This window comes from Vulpes vulpes, chromosome 13 (assembly GCF_048418805.1).
Source record: "Vulpes vulpes isolate BD-2025 chromosome 13, VulVul3, whole genome shotgun sequence".
In the NCBI taxonomy this organism is placed as follows: domain Eukaryota; kingdom Metazoa; phylum Chordata; class Mammalia; order Carnivora; family Canidae; genus Vulpes; species Vulpes vulpes.
This window is the reverse complement of record NC_132792.1, coordinates 14585183-14603390: the sequence shown is the minus strand read 5'-3', so window position 1 is coordinate 14603390 and position 18208 is coordinate 14585183. Positions and strand designations below refer to the sequence as shown.

The 18208-nt window shown below is 38.7% G+C and overlaps 1 long non-coding RNA gene across 1 annotated transcript in view; it reads left to right on the top strand.

Annotated features, from left to right (window-relative positions):
• Positions 1 to 12686, top strand: part of LOC140593707 (uncharacterized) — a 28008-nt gene extending 15322 nt beyond the window's left edge. The window contains exon 2 of the long non-coding RNA XR_003234222.2: positions 12514 to 12686. This is a non-coding gene — a long non-coding RNA (uncharacterized lncRNA). The remainder of the gene's footprint in view (positions 1 to 12513) is intronic.
• The last annotated feature ends 5522 nt before the right edge of the window (positions 12687 to 18208 follow it).

Below are 18208 nucleotides of genomic sequence, written 5' to 3'. Positions count from 1 at the left end.
GACAGGATTAAAACCTATGGTCTATGTAAATCCAGAATTCAAGCTTTTCCCCCTCAAAGACCCAGCCAAGTTCAGACACAGTTGACCTGAGAGCCAAGAGATTCTGAGTCACCAGAGCCTTCTCTTTGCATGAATTTGAAAGTGTTTCAAAATCGTAAGTTTATTCTTCCTCTTGCTAGCTCCAGCAGCAACTTCTCTTAGTAAATTATCCATTGCCTGACTAGCTTCATATCAAATGACTTTTTAAATCTCCAGCTTGAATTTTCCTTTATCATGACCCTTTTAACCTCCCAAATGATTTTTTCATGTAATATCCCTGAGGCACTGGAAAATACATCATTTGAGGAAAAATTATATAAGATAATACATTAAAGAAAAGATAATACACTAAACATTGGGTCCATTAAGACAAACCAAAGCACTATAAATGTTGGAGGATTCATGTATTTTTGTCTTCTTCACTTGTGACTGTTTATTGGCAACCATCTCTCTATGCAGCACCATACTAGGCACCCTGGGCTCTCAGTTCCATGACCTTCTCTCCCTCCAGTGATCCTCTGACCTCTTTTCAGCCACTTACTCCCATGGTTATACCTGGCCTGGTCACCACAAATAATGTCAACACCCTAAAATCAACTATAGCACTTCCGCCTCTGATCATCACTCTCTACCCTTCAGATTACTACAGTTGTTTGACCTTATCACAACCTCTAACCACTGACTCCACCACTTTTTCATTATCCATCAATCCTCTCCTGTCCTCCCTCCCCTTTGAACCCAGTTTAAATTCCTTGGCATTACAATTGCTCCTTTTGAAACGCTATTGGCTTGCTTGCCCCCTATCTCTCCATCCTGCTTGCTTGGAAAATATCAACCCTGGCTAAATTCAAATATTGGCCAGATACCCACACCAGCTCCTGAACAGCAGCATGTAGTTGGAAAACATCCCAGCCTTCTTCACCTGTCCCTGCCTCTGGGGCTTCTCTCCGTTTACAACAGATAGTAGATTTCTGCTCTTTTTCTTTCTTTTTCTTCTTTTTTGTTTAAGTATGGTTGACACACAGCATTTATTAGTTTCAGGTGTACAACATAGTGATTCACAACTCTGCATTATGCTGTGCTCACCACAAGTATAGCCACCATCTTTCACCATGCAACACTATTACAATCCCATCGGCTGTATTCCCTACCTGTACTTTGTATTCCCTTGACTTATTCATTCCATGACGGGAAACCTTTATCTCCCACTACCCTTCATGTATTTTGCCCATCTGCCATCTGGCAACCATCAGTTCTTTGAATTCATAGGTCTGATTCTGCTTTCTGTTTGTTTATTCATTTCTTTTGAGATTCCAGATATGAGTGAAATAATATGGTATTTGTCTTTCTCTGATTTATTTCACTTAGCATTATATAGCAAATGGAAAAAAAATCTCATCCTTTTTATGGATGTGAAATATTTCATTGTGTGTGAATATATAAATAACTATGTATATATACTTATACACACATTTATATAAATATATATACACACATACATATGTACCATGTCTTTATCCCTTCATCTACTGATGGACACTTGGGCTGCTTCCATATCTCAGCTATTGTAAATAATGCTGCAATAGTTTCCTGCTCTTATCAGGCATATTTTGTGGTTATTGCCTGCTAGGAAGACCACTCTTAGAAATAATACATTTAGCTAAATTCTTTTTACACCTTCCAGTTCTTTCTCTGGGTACTTGCCCCAAGCATAAAATCATCTTCTTATTATCTTCCACCTTTAAAACAAAACAAAGCTTCTCTTGAACACATTCAGCTATAGCTGAATTCACTACAGCTACAACCCATTTTTCTGTCTCATTTCAGGGCAGAACTTCTGGAAGAGATGTTCATGGTCATCATCTCTACATCCTCATTTCCCATTTACTCTTTAATGCACTCAGTTAGGTCTTCACCCCATCCCCCAAGCCCCGGGCCACCAAAATTGCTTTTATCTGCCAAATAATAGGCTCTGTGTTGCTAAACCCAATGTTTATCTATCTGTTCTGATTTTCCTCTAAAACTCAATGGTATGTGAAATAGCGAACCACTCGCTCATTCTAGAAATGCTCTTTTTTGAAATCTTGGAAAACACTAGATTTTCTATTTTTTCTAACCTCTCATTGGTTCCCTTCCTCTGAGTCTTCCCTAAAGATTTCTCTGTATTGCCTCACTGTGTTCCAGGCACTGCGCTCCAGGCACCTTTCCCTCCAGCTGATCTTAGTCCCACAGCTATAAATGCCTTTGGTGTGCCTATGACTCCCAGATCTCCATATCCAGACTAACAGACTCATGCATCTAGCTGCTCACTTGACATTTCCACTTGGGTATACAATACACATCTCAAATGTGACATAGGTGAAGGACACATGATTCTACACCATTTATTCCTGCTGAGGTTGGCCCTTATGTAAGCACACTACCATCTACCAATATTTTTGGGTCAAAATCCTAGAAGTGAAATGTGTATCACAGATAAATCTGTAGAGGCAGAAAATAGACTAGTAGTGATTATCCAGGTGTATTGGGTTGAATGATGGCCCCTAAAAAGATATGGTCCTAACCCCAGGAATCTATGAATGTAACGTTATTTGGGACAAGGGTCTTTGCAATTGTAATTAAGTTAAGCATCTTGAGATGAGATCATCCCCAATTTCCCAGGTGGACCCTAAATCCCATGACAAGTGTCCTTAAAATAGACAGGAAGAGAGAACATGGAAAAGAGGAGATGGCATGTGTGGATAGAGATTGGAGCAATGCAGCCACAAGCTAAGGAACACCTGAAGCTGCCAGGAGCCAGAAGAGGCAAAGAAGTGTTTTCCTCTGGAGGCTTCAGAGGTCATGTAGTCCTGCTGACAACTTTATTTTGGACTTCTGGCCTCCAAAACTGAGAAGGAATAAATTTCTGTTGTTTTAAATGACCAAGCACTTGGTGATTTGTCCCATGAGCCCTAGGAAACTAATTCAGTGGGGCTGGGAGAAAAGGGAAGTGACTGCTAATGGTTGTGAGGTTTCTTTTTGGAGTGATGAAAACATTCTAAAATTATATTCTGGTGATGATTGCAAGGGTTTGTAAATTCACTAAAAACCATTGAATTGAAGGCTTTAAATGGATGGACTTTTATTGATATATGGCTTATATCTAAATAAAATTAAAAATAAGACCCCTTGGAGTTACCTTTTAATCTTCTTTCTTTTTTCTTTTTTTTTTTTTTTCTTTATTCTCACATCTAAATCCACCAGCACATCTCTGGGCTCTCTCCCAAAATTTGTCTCAAATATGACCACTTCTCATTATCTCCATGGCCACCATCTTAGTGCATCATCTCTGGTCTGTACAACCACAATAGCATAAATAATTTCTCTGCTTCTACTTGAGCCTCATCCAAATCCATGCTCCTTAAAGCAAACAAAATGGTTATCTTAGAATACAAATCACACCATGTCCCTCTCTTGCTTACCCTCTTCTCTGCCTGTTCCTGTGGCTTTACTTTCCACTTAGAACAGAATCTAAATTCCTCACCAAGTCCTATTGGTCCTTATATGAACTATGTGGCCTGTATTTATATCTGAAACCTCATATCCTTACATGCTGCCCTTTCCTCTACGCTTTGTCCACACAAACATCCCTTATGATCCTGGGACATACCAATCATGTCCCTGTCTCAAGGCTTCTGCCCCTGCTGTTCCTTCTGCAAGTGCAACTTCCCATGACTGTCTTCTTCCTGTCAAAACCTTTTCTGACCACCCTATATAGGGTTGCCTTTCTCTCATTTACTCTCAACATGTCACTTTATTGTTTAGAAATTTGTTTTCTTTTTTAATATGTTTTATTTATTTATTCACGAGAGACACACAAAGAGAGGCAGCGACACAGGCAGAGGAAGAATCAGGCTCCCTGCGAGGAGCCCAATGAGGGACTTGGTCCCAGGACCGGACCCCAGGATCATGATCTGAGCCAAAGGCAGATGTTCAATCACTGAGTCACCCAGGTGCCCCCAGCAATTTTTGTTTTCTGAAGTAACCTTCTTCATTTGGTTGTGTATTTATTTACAGTGTATTTCTCCCCTAGTAAAGATAAGCTCTGTGGGAATAGGAACCTTATTTATCTAGCTCACTGCTATATCCCCCCTCCTATCACAGTGCCTGACAAAAGAGTCATCAGAAATATACCAAATAGAATATTCTTCACTCAGAAAAAATCTGATGACCATCCCACAGTGAGAAAGTCCTGGGGAACACGTCTTCCCAAACCCTCACTGGTTGGGCAGATGCAGTGACTGAAGGCATAGGGAGGCCCATGAGTGATACGGGTGCTCATGACCTTTGATGACCTCTTCTAGGATGCGGAAACAGGTGCAGAGAGCTGTGGCTTCTTTGGGCTGCATCCCTGGACCAGTTCCCATCTCTTCACAATATATCTTCCTCTTCCTCATCCTTTTTGGCTTCCAGATTCCAGTCTCTGACTGCAAGTCTAGTGCATGCCTGTGGGCCAACAGTCTTGGCCTTCATTACTGTGTTGAAATGTTCCTCTGACTTGGCCCAGTGCTCTGCACAACCCTCAATGTCCTTTGAATCCCAGAATAAGAAATTCCCTCCCCCAGCTCTGGTTTCCCAGATGCCCACCCCTTTTTCTCTGAAATCTCCCATCTCCACCACAAAGAAATTCAGGCAATTGACATTAAGATTAATCAACAAATAGGAGAACAGAAAAAGCATGGGATTAGTGTCAAAAGAAAAGTTCAGATCACAGCCCTACCACTTACCTTGAGCAAGTTAATGTTTCTGAGTTTTGCTTTCCTCCCTTTTAAACCACCTTTACAGGGTAGTTGAAATGGTAAATAAGGAAAGAGCATCTTTTTGTATGGAAGTGTTGAATCCCTGTACTGTATACTCAAAACTAATATTACACTATGTGTTAACTAACTGGAATTTAAATTAAAACTTAACATTTTTTTAAATATTAAAAAAGAGCATCTTTTAGCACCTCTTTCTCTCTTCCTCTTTCCATGTTTTCTGAATTGAATTGAGTAGTATTTTTGAATTGAATAGTATTTTTACCATTGACCGACCTGCTGAAGCCAGCAACCTGGAGGATCTTGTTTACAATTTCTCCAAATCTGCTTCCTGCTGCCCCCAAATCAAGCAACTCTCACTCAGGCCCCCTTCTGTCCATTTCACTGGCATTGCTCTGGTCTAGACAGTCATCTGTTACCTGGCTTACAACAGTCTCCTAACCAGTCTCCTGACACCAGATCCATTCTCCCCTGCAGCCAGTCCTTTGTAAAATGCAAACTTAAGTATCTCATTTACTGCCTTAAAACTCATCATTGGCTTCCCATTGCTATCAGGATAAGGTACTGAATTAATGAAAAATAAGAGTAAGCCTACGTGTGTATTGTAAAGTATAAGTGGACTATAAAAATAGCAAATTTTGCTTTCTAACTGCAGCCACATAGTTAGAACATTAGGAATCTATTTTGATCTAATAGCAACTATCATGGTGGCTTACAACTCTGGCATGTTTGGATTCCTGGCTGTGTGATACTAATCCAATTTAGTGGATTAATTTAATTTGTCAGGTTGTGCAAACTCTGACACTTATATTCCCCTTATCTTTATCCTATAGGTTTCTTTAACTAATAAACTCAGTGGAAAAGAGCACAGGCTCCTCAATGGCAGGGACATTATCTGCCTCCATCCTGTATCCCTTAGGCTTAGGCTGTAGATACATACTGCATGCTCATTTTCCTAATGAACAAATCAGCCAGGTTTAATAACAGCTCAAGCAAAGCATTCCTACTACCACCAACAAATATCCTGAGCATTCCAAATACAGATTTGCAATGTTAATATTTAATTAAATATTTAAATATTTAATAATAATAATATTTCTTTTATAAAAAAGAAAACACCACTGTGAAAGTTGTCAGGGAGGAACAAACCCAAGTAAATCAATTACCTTGTTGTTAAAAAGATTAGGCTAAGTGAACCCAAAGGTTCCTTTCATTATAAAATTCCAATTCCGGGGTCCTGGGTGGCTGAGTCGGTTAAGCATTCAACTCTTGATGTCCATTCAGGTCATGATCTCAGGGTCTGTGCTGGGCATGGGGCCTGCTTAAGATTCTCTCTTTCCCTCTTTCCCTCTCCCTCTGCCACTCCCCACCTCAAAAAAAAATTTCCAATTCCTAGATTGTATATTAGGCATTTGGAATAGTAGGTGTGCGAGCTTACTGAGAGGTAATCATGGTAGACATAATAATGGTGCCCCAAAGATGTCCACATGTGAATCTGTAGGATGTGAATATATTACCTTACATGGCAAAATGAACTTAGCCAATGTAATTAAGTTAAGGATCTATGCAAGGTTAGATTAACCTGGATTATCCAGGTAGGCCAGATCTGATCACAAAGATATCTCAAAGGGAAAAAGGGAGTCGGAGCAAAGGAGATATGAATATAGAATCAGTGATATGATAGCTAACTGGTATCACAAGCCCAAAACTGTGGACAGCATCTAGAAGCTGAAAAAGACAAGGAAATAGGTTCTTCCCTAAAACCTCCAGAAAGAATGCAGCCCTGTCAAAACTTTGATTTTTGTGCCTTAGGACCCATTTTGGATTTCTCATCTCTAGACCTGTAAGATAATAAATCTGTGTTGTTTTAAGCTGTGGTTTATAGTTATTTGTTACAGCAGCAATAGGAAACTAATGCAACATTTTACCATCGATTGTCATAACTGGTTTCCTTGTTAACTTTCTCTGCAGTTTATTTTATGCATTAAAAAAATTCTATTCTGCTACTTACTAGTTAATGTGACCTACAGCAAATTATTTCTACTCTGCTTCCTCATGTACAAAATGAGAATAAAAAATCCACACCTCAAGGTTGTTGTGAGAATTAAGTAAGACAATTTATATAAGAATTGCAGAGCACCAGGCTCATAGTAGGAACCAACAAAATGTTCTTTCCTATGCCTGTCTCCCCAAAGCCTTATGTTTATGGATTTACTAATGAATTTCAAGATCATGACATTTTCCTGACCTGATCCTTGTTGTCAAATCTTAATTGTAGCTACTGCTAAAAATATCTAACACCAGTTGCTTAATCTGACTTTGACCTTGAAATATTTAAGTACTGACAGTGTGTTTGGAATCCTAGTTCCAGTTTTGACTAGTTTTTTCTGAATAGCTTTGGCTAAATAATTTATTGTTTCTATTTGCAACATTGCTCCCTTCTTTTTGAGTAACCTTCATTCAGGTACATAAGTTCAAATATAATCACCAGATGGTGATTAAGACAAAAATAAAGTGATAAAGTATTTTTCCAGAAAGCATGCACAATAAATGTTATCATCTTAATGATTAAATTATGCTTACTGAAACCCATTTTCTGCTAGAGTTTTAAATGGTCCCTTGTTAAATATCAGGAAGGGAGACAGAACATAAAGGCTCCTAACTCTGGGAAATGAACTAGGGGTGGTGGAAGGGGAGGAGGGCGGGGGGTGGGGGTGAATGGGTGACGAGCACTAAGGGGGACACTTGACAGGATGAGCACTGGGTGTTATTCTGTATGTTGGTAAATTGAACACCAATAAAAATTAATTTATTTAAAATAAATAAATAAATAAATGGTCCCTTGTTGTTAATTAAGCAACTTTGAAATCATTATCCTTTGGGTGTCTATTGATATCAGGGAAGAGTGACATATTAAGTAGCTAGGTTATCCAGGTGTCAAAGGTCAGTGCATTATAAATCAAGAAGTACTTATCAAATTCCTGCTTTTCTGTCAAATCCTAGAGGGCAGAGATCATGAATTTTTCATTCCTCCCAGTTGTTGATCACAAATTATCTGGAACATATTAAGTTCAGTGACATGTCATCAAAACTTCAAAAGCAAGATAAGAAACCCTCAGATTACAAATAGGTTATATTACAAAGGTTTCCATTTTCTCAACATAGCTTTTTATAGAAATATGTTTGTGTTTCTTTAGAAATAACTATGTAAATAGAAATGTAATAGAAATACATTAATAATCGTAACATAGTACAATGTGTACTTATAAGTAACTCTCAGGTTACATGTATGTTAAGTTTCCAAGCTGGCTCATAATCTCCAATAGAGCCCATAATAAATAAAGTAACCAGACTGCTTCTTTATTTTAAATATTGTTAGATGTAATTTAATATATGGAAAGACTCTTAAGGATTGCCAGTAGGCCAGGTTTCCCTCCAAAGCAAAACTCTGATTCACAGCCACTGTCTAATTCCCAAGCAAGATACTGAGGATGGATTGGGGCATAGGAGACAGAAGACCTAGCGCATTCTTACCAGTAGCATTCTGGTGGCAGGAAAGTTTAATTTGTACTGATCTGGCTCACAGAAAATAATACTAATAACAGCCACTGCTAAAGTTAGTCTTTACGATTTATAATGCATTTTCATGTGCAGTAGGCATTCATAACCTGGGATTTGTGGGATGTCTAGTGGATCTGTGGAAGGAGTTTTGAAATTCAGGAGTGACTCCTCTGAAATGGTAGGCAGAGTCTAGACTATCTATACATTTTTTTTTTTTAGAAAGGATCATTCTCAAAGGGCTCTGTGGCTCAAAAGAGTTAATAGCCCAAGAGACATGGTTGCCCTCCCATTACCACTTGGTGGGGGGAATAATGAGGCATTATTATCTCAGGATCCTCCCCCAGTCAGAAGCCATGCATGCAGGTAGTGGCCCCACAAAGTCCACCAGCCAGCTGCCCAGGTGAGTGGAGGTCAAAGTGCAACGGAGTGTGAGCTGGACAGGTGGCTGGTAAAGGAAAGACTAGAAGGAATAAGGAGTTAGGTGTAGGGAATTCCCACAGGGTAATCTTAAGTGATAAGAGAAAGGGGAGATGGATTAGATTCAAAGGAATGAAAAAAGCTTGAAAAATACTAAGGCTGTATTTTTATCTAAGGGACACAGAAAATATCTGTAAAAAGCATAGTCACTCCCTGAAGGAGCGCATACCCTTGATGGGGCATAGAGAAGTTGGGACAAAAACATAAAACTATAAGTTGACTAAAAGTAACTTATGGATCTGGTCCATATCCCACAGTAATGATCACAATGTACATAGGGGCTCAGTAAACATTTTGTTTATGTTAGACACCATAAGGATAAAAATAGAATTAGTGATCAATGTGTGGTACTGTTCACTGTCATTCATGGTTAGATAAAGCATGGAATAATAGGAAAGCCAGAGAGCCAAGACCACTTTGGCTCTACCAGAAAAGATATGTAATATTTTTATGAAACAAAGACATAGTTGATTGAATGTTTAGACAAATATTGTGGAATATAAAAAAATATTGTGGAATATAGTGATATTTGTCTGATTAAAACTCAGGGAGCGAAAGCAGAAAGGAAACCTTTTGAATCCAAACTCCTCATGTGACAGGGGAAGTGATATGCCCATTACATAGAAGTTCAGGGCTATACACATCTCTCTTGACTCCAGGACTTAACAATTTCTCCACTACTCCATGCTGCTATGTTGGAAAGTAGTGAGAAGTAAGGCTAGGTAGATAAGGTGGTGCCTGACTAGCAGGGCATTATAGCTGGGAATACAGGTTTGGACATTGAAAAGCCAAGGTATAATTAGAGAAGGCATTGGCCAGTGGAGGAAAACTAATCCTAGGTTTACACAATGAAGAAAGAATTAGTTCCATTCTACAATCAGTAGACATCTGATAGTTTGGCAAGTACCCAGCATCAGAATGAGAAATTTGGCATCTGGGGATTTAATGTAAACACTGAAGGTAAACAGGGCACACAGCAGTGTGGCCCAGACCTTGGACAGCAGCCACCTGAATCTAAAGGATGATGGGTGTCAGCCAAACATTCATGAGTATCAAAGACACATCCCAACCACAGCACATAAAGCCCTGACTGATTGGATGTCCATGGATGTACAGAGCAATTTCACATGCTTGGTCCATGTGTGGAGAAATAACCTATTAGAGAAAGTCTTATTAATCATTATCTTTAACTATGTGACTCATGACTTTCTCCCAAGCTCTGTAAGATGCCTTGTGCCTGAGATACTAGTGTCACCATATAGTCACCTTCCACTGTCACAGACAACATGCTTCCTGTATCTAAGATTCATGGATGGCAAACTCACCACTTTAACCATTTTTAACCACTCCTTGACATTGTTTAGAATGGCTGCAAGCTTTTCCTTGACAACAGCCACAGTGACTGAATCACAGACTTCCATAACACATCTCAATTGACAGAAAAGGCAAGGTCATGAGGTCATCCGTATATATTTGTTTTAAAGGCAGAGTCATCAAGATTCAAGGTGTTTTTCAGGAATGATTTACATACAATGAAATACACTGTATCTCAGTAAAAGTTCAGTAAGATTTCGTGAAGACATGCCACCCACGTTACCCATGCTCCTGTAAAATTCAGAACATTTCAGTCACCCCAGGGAGTTTCCTTACACCCCCTCCTGATAAAGGTCTGCCCCACCCGAGGCAATCGGTGTTCTGATTTCTATCACCATGAATTAGGTTCTAGAATCTCATAAGTGGCATCATGAATAGACATTATCTTGTCTGGCTTTTTCCCTCAAGATACTGTTCTTTGATATTTGTCCATGTTGCTATATATGTGTCAGTAGTTTGTTCTTTTAGTTTTTGAGTAGTATGTCATTGTATAAATATACCACAGTTTGTTTATCCATTCTCCTGTTGATGGGCATTTGGATTGTTTCCAGATTCTGGAAATTATAAATAAAACAGCTACAAACAATCTTATACTAGTTTTTGTGGGCAGATGATTTCAACTCTCTTGAATAAACACATGAAAGTGGCTGTGTTGGGCATAGGATAAATACCTGTTTAACTTTATAAGAAACTGCCAGTTTTCCAGAGATATTATACCATTTTACATTTACACCCAGCAATGCATGAGGATTTTAATTTTCCCATATCCTTGCCCATATTTGGTGTTGTCAGTATTTTTCATTTTAGCCACTCTAGTAGGTGTGTATTGGTGTCTCATTATGATTTCAGTTTGCATTTTCATGAACTATTGAGCACTTTTATATGTGTTGATTGCCCATTTTTAGGTCTTTGTGTATGTGTGTGATATGTCTCTTTATGTGTGTACTAATTTTTTGGGTGGTAGGGTATTTTGTCTTTTTGTTTTTGGTTTGCTGGTACTGTGAATATTTTCTCCCCATTTACTTTTTGATAAGCAGAAAGTTTTTATTTCTATGATGTCTAATGTACCATGTTTTTTTCTCCTATGGTTAGTGCCTTTTGCATTCCAAGAAATCTTTTTCTATGCCATTTACAAATATAATCTGCTATGCTTTCATCTAGAAACTTCATAGTTTTAGCTTTTATATCTAGGTTGATGATACATTTTAAATAATTTTTTTCTGTATTATGTGAGGTAGAGATCAGGATTCATTTTTTCCCTTATGAATGTCCAGTTGTTGAAACATGATTTATTGAAAAGTCTTTCTTCTTCCCACTGAACAGCCTTGGTGTCTTTATCAAAAAATCACTAAGCCCTACATGTGCCAGTATATTTCTGGACTCTTTATTTAGTTTCATGGTCCTTTTTTCCATCCTTATACCAATTTCAAACTGTCTTTATTCTGTAGCATTATACAGAATATGTCAAGCCACGTCCAATATTGCTTTGGCTATTCTCAGTACTTTGCATTTACATATAAATTTTAGGACCAATCTGTCAATTTCTACCAAAGAGCCCATAGGATTTTGATTGCATTGAATCCAAAGAAAAATTTTGGAAGAACTGGCATGTTAGCAATATTGCACCTTCTAATTCATGAACATCTCCCAATATATCTAGGCCTTTAATTTCTCTGAGCAAGGTCTTATAGTTTTCAGTGTATAGTTCTTATACATTTTCCATTAGATTGATCCCTAAGTATTTTATATTTCTGATGCAATTAGAAATTATTTTTAAGGGCATCACGGGTGGCTCAGCGGTTTAGCGCCACCTTCAGCCCAGGGTCTGATCCTGGAGACCCAGGATTGAGTCCCACATCGGGCTTCCTGAGTGGAGCCCTCTTCTCCCTCTGCCTGTGTCTCTGCCCCTCTCTCTCTCTATCTCTCTGTCTCTCATGAATGAAGAAATAAAATCTTTTTTAAAAATTAAAAAAATATATAAAAAAGAAATTATTTTTAATTCATATTCCATTTAGGTCTCTTTTCCTTCCCCTCTTTTTAATATAGCTGTCTTAAGTATTTCCTCTACATACATTGAGCAGTATATATCAGATGGCATATAACTTTTGTTTAAACCATCAGATGCGATTGAAGAAACTCAGGAAGGAAAAAAAATTTATGAGAAATAAGTGAGAAATCCAGTGGGTGGAGCACCTAAGGAAGCATATTAAGGGTGGCAGACTCAACACTGTGGCCTTTTGACTTTCTCTCTTTCTTCTTCCTGCAGTGCAACTCAGTGCTCACAGATGGAGCAGACATTTTAAGAGCATGAGAATGAAGAAATACGAGAAAGCCAGAAGGATCTCTGGTCTCTGAAGGCATCATGAAGCTGCCATACCACCCTACTCTTCCTACCTCCAGATTTCTTGCTGTGAGAAAAATAAAAGCCATCTAGTTGAACTTGTATGAGGGAGAGGTACCCTTGTCACTAAGGTTTCCAATTCCATGGTTTGGGGTAGGGCCCAAGAACCTGCATCTTTAAGATGAGCTTGAAATGATTCTCATGCTAGTAATCATCCTGAAGAAGCTCTTCTTTGGCATGGGTAAGTAGGAAATTTCATAATTGGGGTGGAGTGGTAACAATTCAAGTAATAAATTACCAGTGGCATGCAGAAGCTTACAAATGACAGGGCACCTGGGTGGTTTAGTTGGTTAAGCCCCTGGCTCTTGATTTTGGCTCAAGGCATGATCTCAGGATCGTGAGATTGAGCCTTGCCTCCAGCTTCGCACTCAGTCCGGAGTCTGCTTGTCCCTCTCCCTATGTTCCTTCCCCACTCCATAAATAAATAAATAAATAAATAAATAAATAAATAAATAAATAAATAAATAACTATTTTTTTAAAAAAACACAATGCTTACAAATGACTGCTTAGGCTTTACATTATGATCCAACAACATGATCTTTAAATTTTCTCACTTATAAGACATGACAGAGGAAAGAAAACTGATGTTAAAACTAGAAATTGCTTTCAGCAGATTCAGTCACTTCAGTTCTCATTTAGCTTTATTATGAAATCCTACCAAGTAGCTGAAATGAGAGCATTTTCTTGCAGAGAATATTGACTTGGGTGATCTATACCAGAAATATAAGATCTATTCAATTGTCCTAAGTGCAGTTCAAGCAGTTCCCTTTCAAAAAGACAACACTAAATGTGATAAATGGATGCTACTCCTGTTTAAATAAATAAATGGTTTTAATTGTCAATATCAGTGCAAAAAAATTATAATATTTTCTTTCTGAGGGTATCTTACTTACAGACATTAGCCCTAGTTCTAACTTTTAACTATGACAGATCCCTTGCTAAAACAAATCCAACACACAATAGTCTGTTCTTCAACATAAGATAGACTTGTGATATTGTTTCTTTTCTTTATAAAATAGCAAGCTCCCCTCAAGCATTAAAAATTGTTAAAATTAATAAAAATTATTAAGACATAGCATGAGAATTCTTAGACTGAAATTTCTGTGATGTGTATATAACAAATATAAAATAATTACAGTGGAACTTTATGCAGGAGCCAGGCACTTAAGTACACTCATAACAATCAGGTGTAGACATAAATTAACTTTGGAAATTTCCTAAATGATGCATGCAGTGTAACACCAAAGCAGTTATTCCTGGTCTTCAATGACATGAATATTTAAATACAGAATCCATTCTTTCATACTTCCACAGCTTAAAAAGGGAGGAGTTGAGAAGAGCTGATGAGAGCAGGCTGAAGTGGCCCATATCTGTCTGTGGCCAGGGATTCAGAGGAAAAGAATGAGATTGTGGCCCTCCAGAATTCAGTTTGGTGGGGAAGACAAATAAGCAAATAAATCCTTATAGTGAGGTAAGTCTTTTGGGAATTATGGTCAGTCTGGGTCACTGGCCCATATAGGAGCAAGTTCTGAACTTCACTTGAACTGGGACTGAGATGAAGAGCAGGTATCCAAGAAGAAGTGCTGGCATTGCAGCTACATTTTAGAGGGTGGCATGAACATGGCTGTGTGCTGCCCTTGGAGGCAGGGAAGGGAGTGTTGTCATTTCCCACTGCTGGAGCACAATGCGCTTCTCAAGAGGGGGCACATATCCAGGAAGAAAGACTTTGGTCCCATGGCAAAACAAAAAGGCTTGGACACAATACCAGGGAATTCTATTCTAAAAATAATGGGCAATCATTAAAGGATACTAAGCAGGAAAATGAGCTAACTAGACATGCATGTTAGAAAGTTTACTCCAATTGATCAAATTTGGTGTTTATGATAATTTCTGCAAAGTTCTCAATATTAGAAACCTGCTCAGGAACTTCACCCCTAAAATGAATATTCTAAGTTACTTGTATTTCCCCTGAAATTGGACCCCAAAATAAAGATGATTTCCTATGCAATTCTTTTTATTTTTCTGACTTTCTTTCCTGGAGCCATTATGACAATTGGAAATTTCTCTAAATTCGAGGAATCAATGTGAAAATAATTTAAGAGAAACTTTCTATTAACATCTTTTCATTAATTTACTTCCCACAGTCAGCTTTTAAGTGAATCTCTAAAGAAGTTGCTACTATGGATTTCCAAAGTGCATTCTAATTGCAAAAGATAACTAATGAAAACAATAAAATGGCTGATATGACATAATAATTAAATAATATTACATAAATATATTTTTTCTTTACCATTCAGTTGTTGATGGACACTTAGATTGTTTTCATATCATGGCTATTGTGAATAATGCTACAATGAACATGAAGTATACATAATATCTTCCAAGTAGTAATTTCATTTCTTTAGGATGCATACCCAGAAGTGAATGGCTGGATCATATAGTAGTTCTATTTTTAATTTTTGAGAACCCCCCCATATTGTTTTCCATAGTGGCTGCACCAATTTACGTCCCCACCAACAGTGCACAATGGTTCCCATTTCTCCACACCCTCTCCTACACTTATTATTTTGTCTTTATAATAACAGACTTCTTAACAGGTGTGAGATGATATCTGATTGGCATTTGCCTGATGATGGGTAATGTTGAGCATCTTTTCATAGAGCGATTGGAGACTTGTATGTCTTTTTTTGGAAAAACATGTTTCTTCAGATACTTTGTCCATTTTTTAATCAGGCTACTTGGTCATGGTTTTGTTTTGTTTTGTTTTTGCTATTGAGTTGTTAAGTGTTCCTTATATAGTTTGGATATTAATCCCTTATTAGGTATACAGTTTGCAAATATTTTCTCTTATTCCATTGGTTGCCTTTTCATTTCCCTTCTTTTGCTGTCCAGAAGCGCTTTAGTTTGTTGTAGTACTACTTGTTTATTTTTGCTTTTGTTGTCTGTACTTTGGGTTACCAAGAACAATGTCAAGGAACTTTTCCCCTACATTTCCTTCTAGAAGTTTCAAAGTTTCAGGTCTTTAAGTCTTTAATCCATTTTGAGTTGATTTGTGTGTGTGATGTAAGATAAGCATCTAATTTCATTCCTTTTCATATAGATATTAAGTTTTTCCAATCCCTTTTATTAAAGAGACTATCCTTTCCCCACTGTGTATTTTTGGTGCTTTCCTTGAAAATAAGTTGACCACATGTGTGTGGATTTCAAGTTGTGTCAATGCATTTCCAGTTAAAGAAAGAGGAAGTGTTGGTTAGGTAATAAGAAGAATCATGCTTAATGCTCATTTAATAGTAAAATAGAGCCAGTAGACCTTTTCCTGCTCTGTAGGTACTGGGCGAGGTCACTTGGTCTCTCTTGCTTTTAACATAATAAGTAGCAGAGATGGGGAGAATTTCCATCTGAATTTTGAGCTACCAAAGAGAGCACTTCTCTGGGCCACCATACTATCCTGGGCCTCCCCTTAGAACCTTTTTCCCACTGTTTACCCAGGCTGGCTCCAAACACCTGAATGCTCTCCTTCAGCTGCAGGCACAAGACACTGCCGCCCTTTCCTGCAATTTGTCAATTTATTGGTAGGGAGCTTGTGACTCTCTTTCTTTCCCTCAAGACCCATTCCCTTGAGTAGGGATATAGAGTGAAACCACTTTGCTACTCAAGCATTCCCAACACTCCATATTGTCTAGAATGCACTCCTCCTGTCTGACCTTGATGGACTCTTTAGGGAGTATCATAAGAGACACCTCTGGCACTTTCAGGTTGTGTCCTTGGATTCCTTCTGAGTGCCCCCTCTCATGGGTTGAGTCTCCCACTAGGCCACCCTACCCCAACATACACCATTCAGCCAAACGGAGCAGATTTCTATCCAATACTGAATCTAGGACAATGAGATGTTCTTTCATCATTCACTCACATGTTCCTTAATCATATAGTCACTCATTCAAGAATCATTTATTGAACATTTACTGTGTACTGGTCACTTTGCTAAGCACTGAGGAATACAGTGATGAACACGACAGGAAACTTTGTGAACTGGATGAAAGAACTGGAGTTACACACTATATAAGGAATGAACAAATGTGGAAAGTTAACAAGTTATGCGAACACACTGAGGAAACCAGCAGGAGATTGAGGAAAAACCACCTAGGAAAGGTCACTTCAGACAAGGTGGGTGAAGAATGCCCTGAATGAGGAAGTAACGTTTGAGCTGAGACATAAAGATGAAATAGGGGGACCCACACGAAGACCTAGGGAAGAGCGTCCCCTAGAGAGGAAGCTGATTGTAAATGCTGGCAGACTGCCAAGAGCTTGGACCATTCTGTGGGAGTCAGCAGGCCAGACCATACTGGGCTTTGTGGAGTGTGTAGGTTAAATTTTATCCAAAGAGCATTGGGAAGACATTGAACAGTTTTGAGCTGGGGGAGAGACATGATCTGATTTATGTTTTAATAAGAGAGCTCTGGCTGCTGCATAAAGAACAAATTCTAGGTACAACTGGGGATTCCAGCTTAAAGCTAGAGTAATCTGGGCAAGAGATAATGTGAAGACAATGAGGATGGAGAGCTGGGGACATACTCAAGATATATTTTGGACCTTGAACAGACCGCACTTGCTGAAGGATTGGTTGTAGAGGAGTGAGAAAGGAAAAATGCCAGGGTGACTCCTGAAACTTGTTCTTGAAAGGCTGGGCAGGCAGTGATGCCATTTTCTGGACAGAGCAAATTGAGGGAGGCTCTGACAGGGGTCTCTCCAGGGTGCCCTCACTGTGAGCTGATTGGGTGCAGATGGGAATGCTGACCTACAAGTGTGCTTCCCTCACTTTGGTGATATTATGAAACACGGTGGCCAACTTGGCCTCATCCTCTCCTGTAATTCTAATGACTCTGTGATGTGGCTTCTATAATACCCTGAGACAGAAAACAGGTAAGAAAGTAAGCAACACCAACAAGGTACCAGCATGGATTTTATTTTATTTGGCTATGGAAGTAATTTTTGTTTATGTATGCAATGAATGAAAACACCTCTCTGAGCATCTTCCATGATGAAGCATTGTTCTAGAGTGATGATGATGACGATGATGATGAAGCAACAGCCAGAAAGCTTTAAACCTTCACTGTGTGCCAGGCAGTTTATTGAGGACTTCATATGCATAATCTTCTGGAACTCTCCAGCAATTCTGTAAGGGTACAATTATTGTCACCCATGTAAGGACAAACTGAAGCTCAGAGAGCTTAAGTGACTTGCCTTGGGTAACATGGTAGAAATGATAAAACCAGAAGTGGAAATCTCCCTAAAAGAACCTCCTGAAAACCTAAATCCATGTCTGACCTTTTAACCTCTGTCCCCTCCTCATCTCGCACAGCGCCGGGTAAAGCACAAATGCTCAGTGTTGAGAGCTTCAATGTGCTTTTTAAACGTGCTCCATCAGATCATTCAGATGGTGTGTCGTGTGTATGTGTTTGTGTTGGGGGGCATGTGAGGTCACTTTGAGAGAAGCCACTCTGGTGGCTGGAATTTAAAAGATGGTTTGGAGCCACAGGATGTCTGGACTAGAAAGAGCAT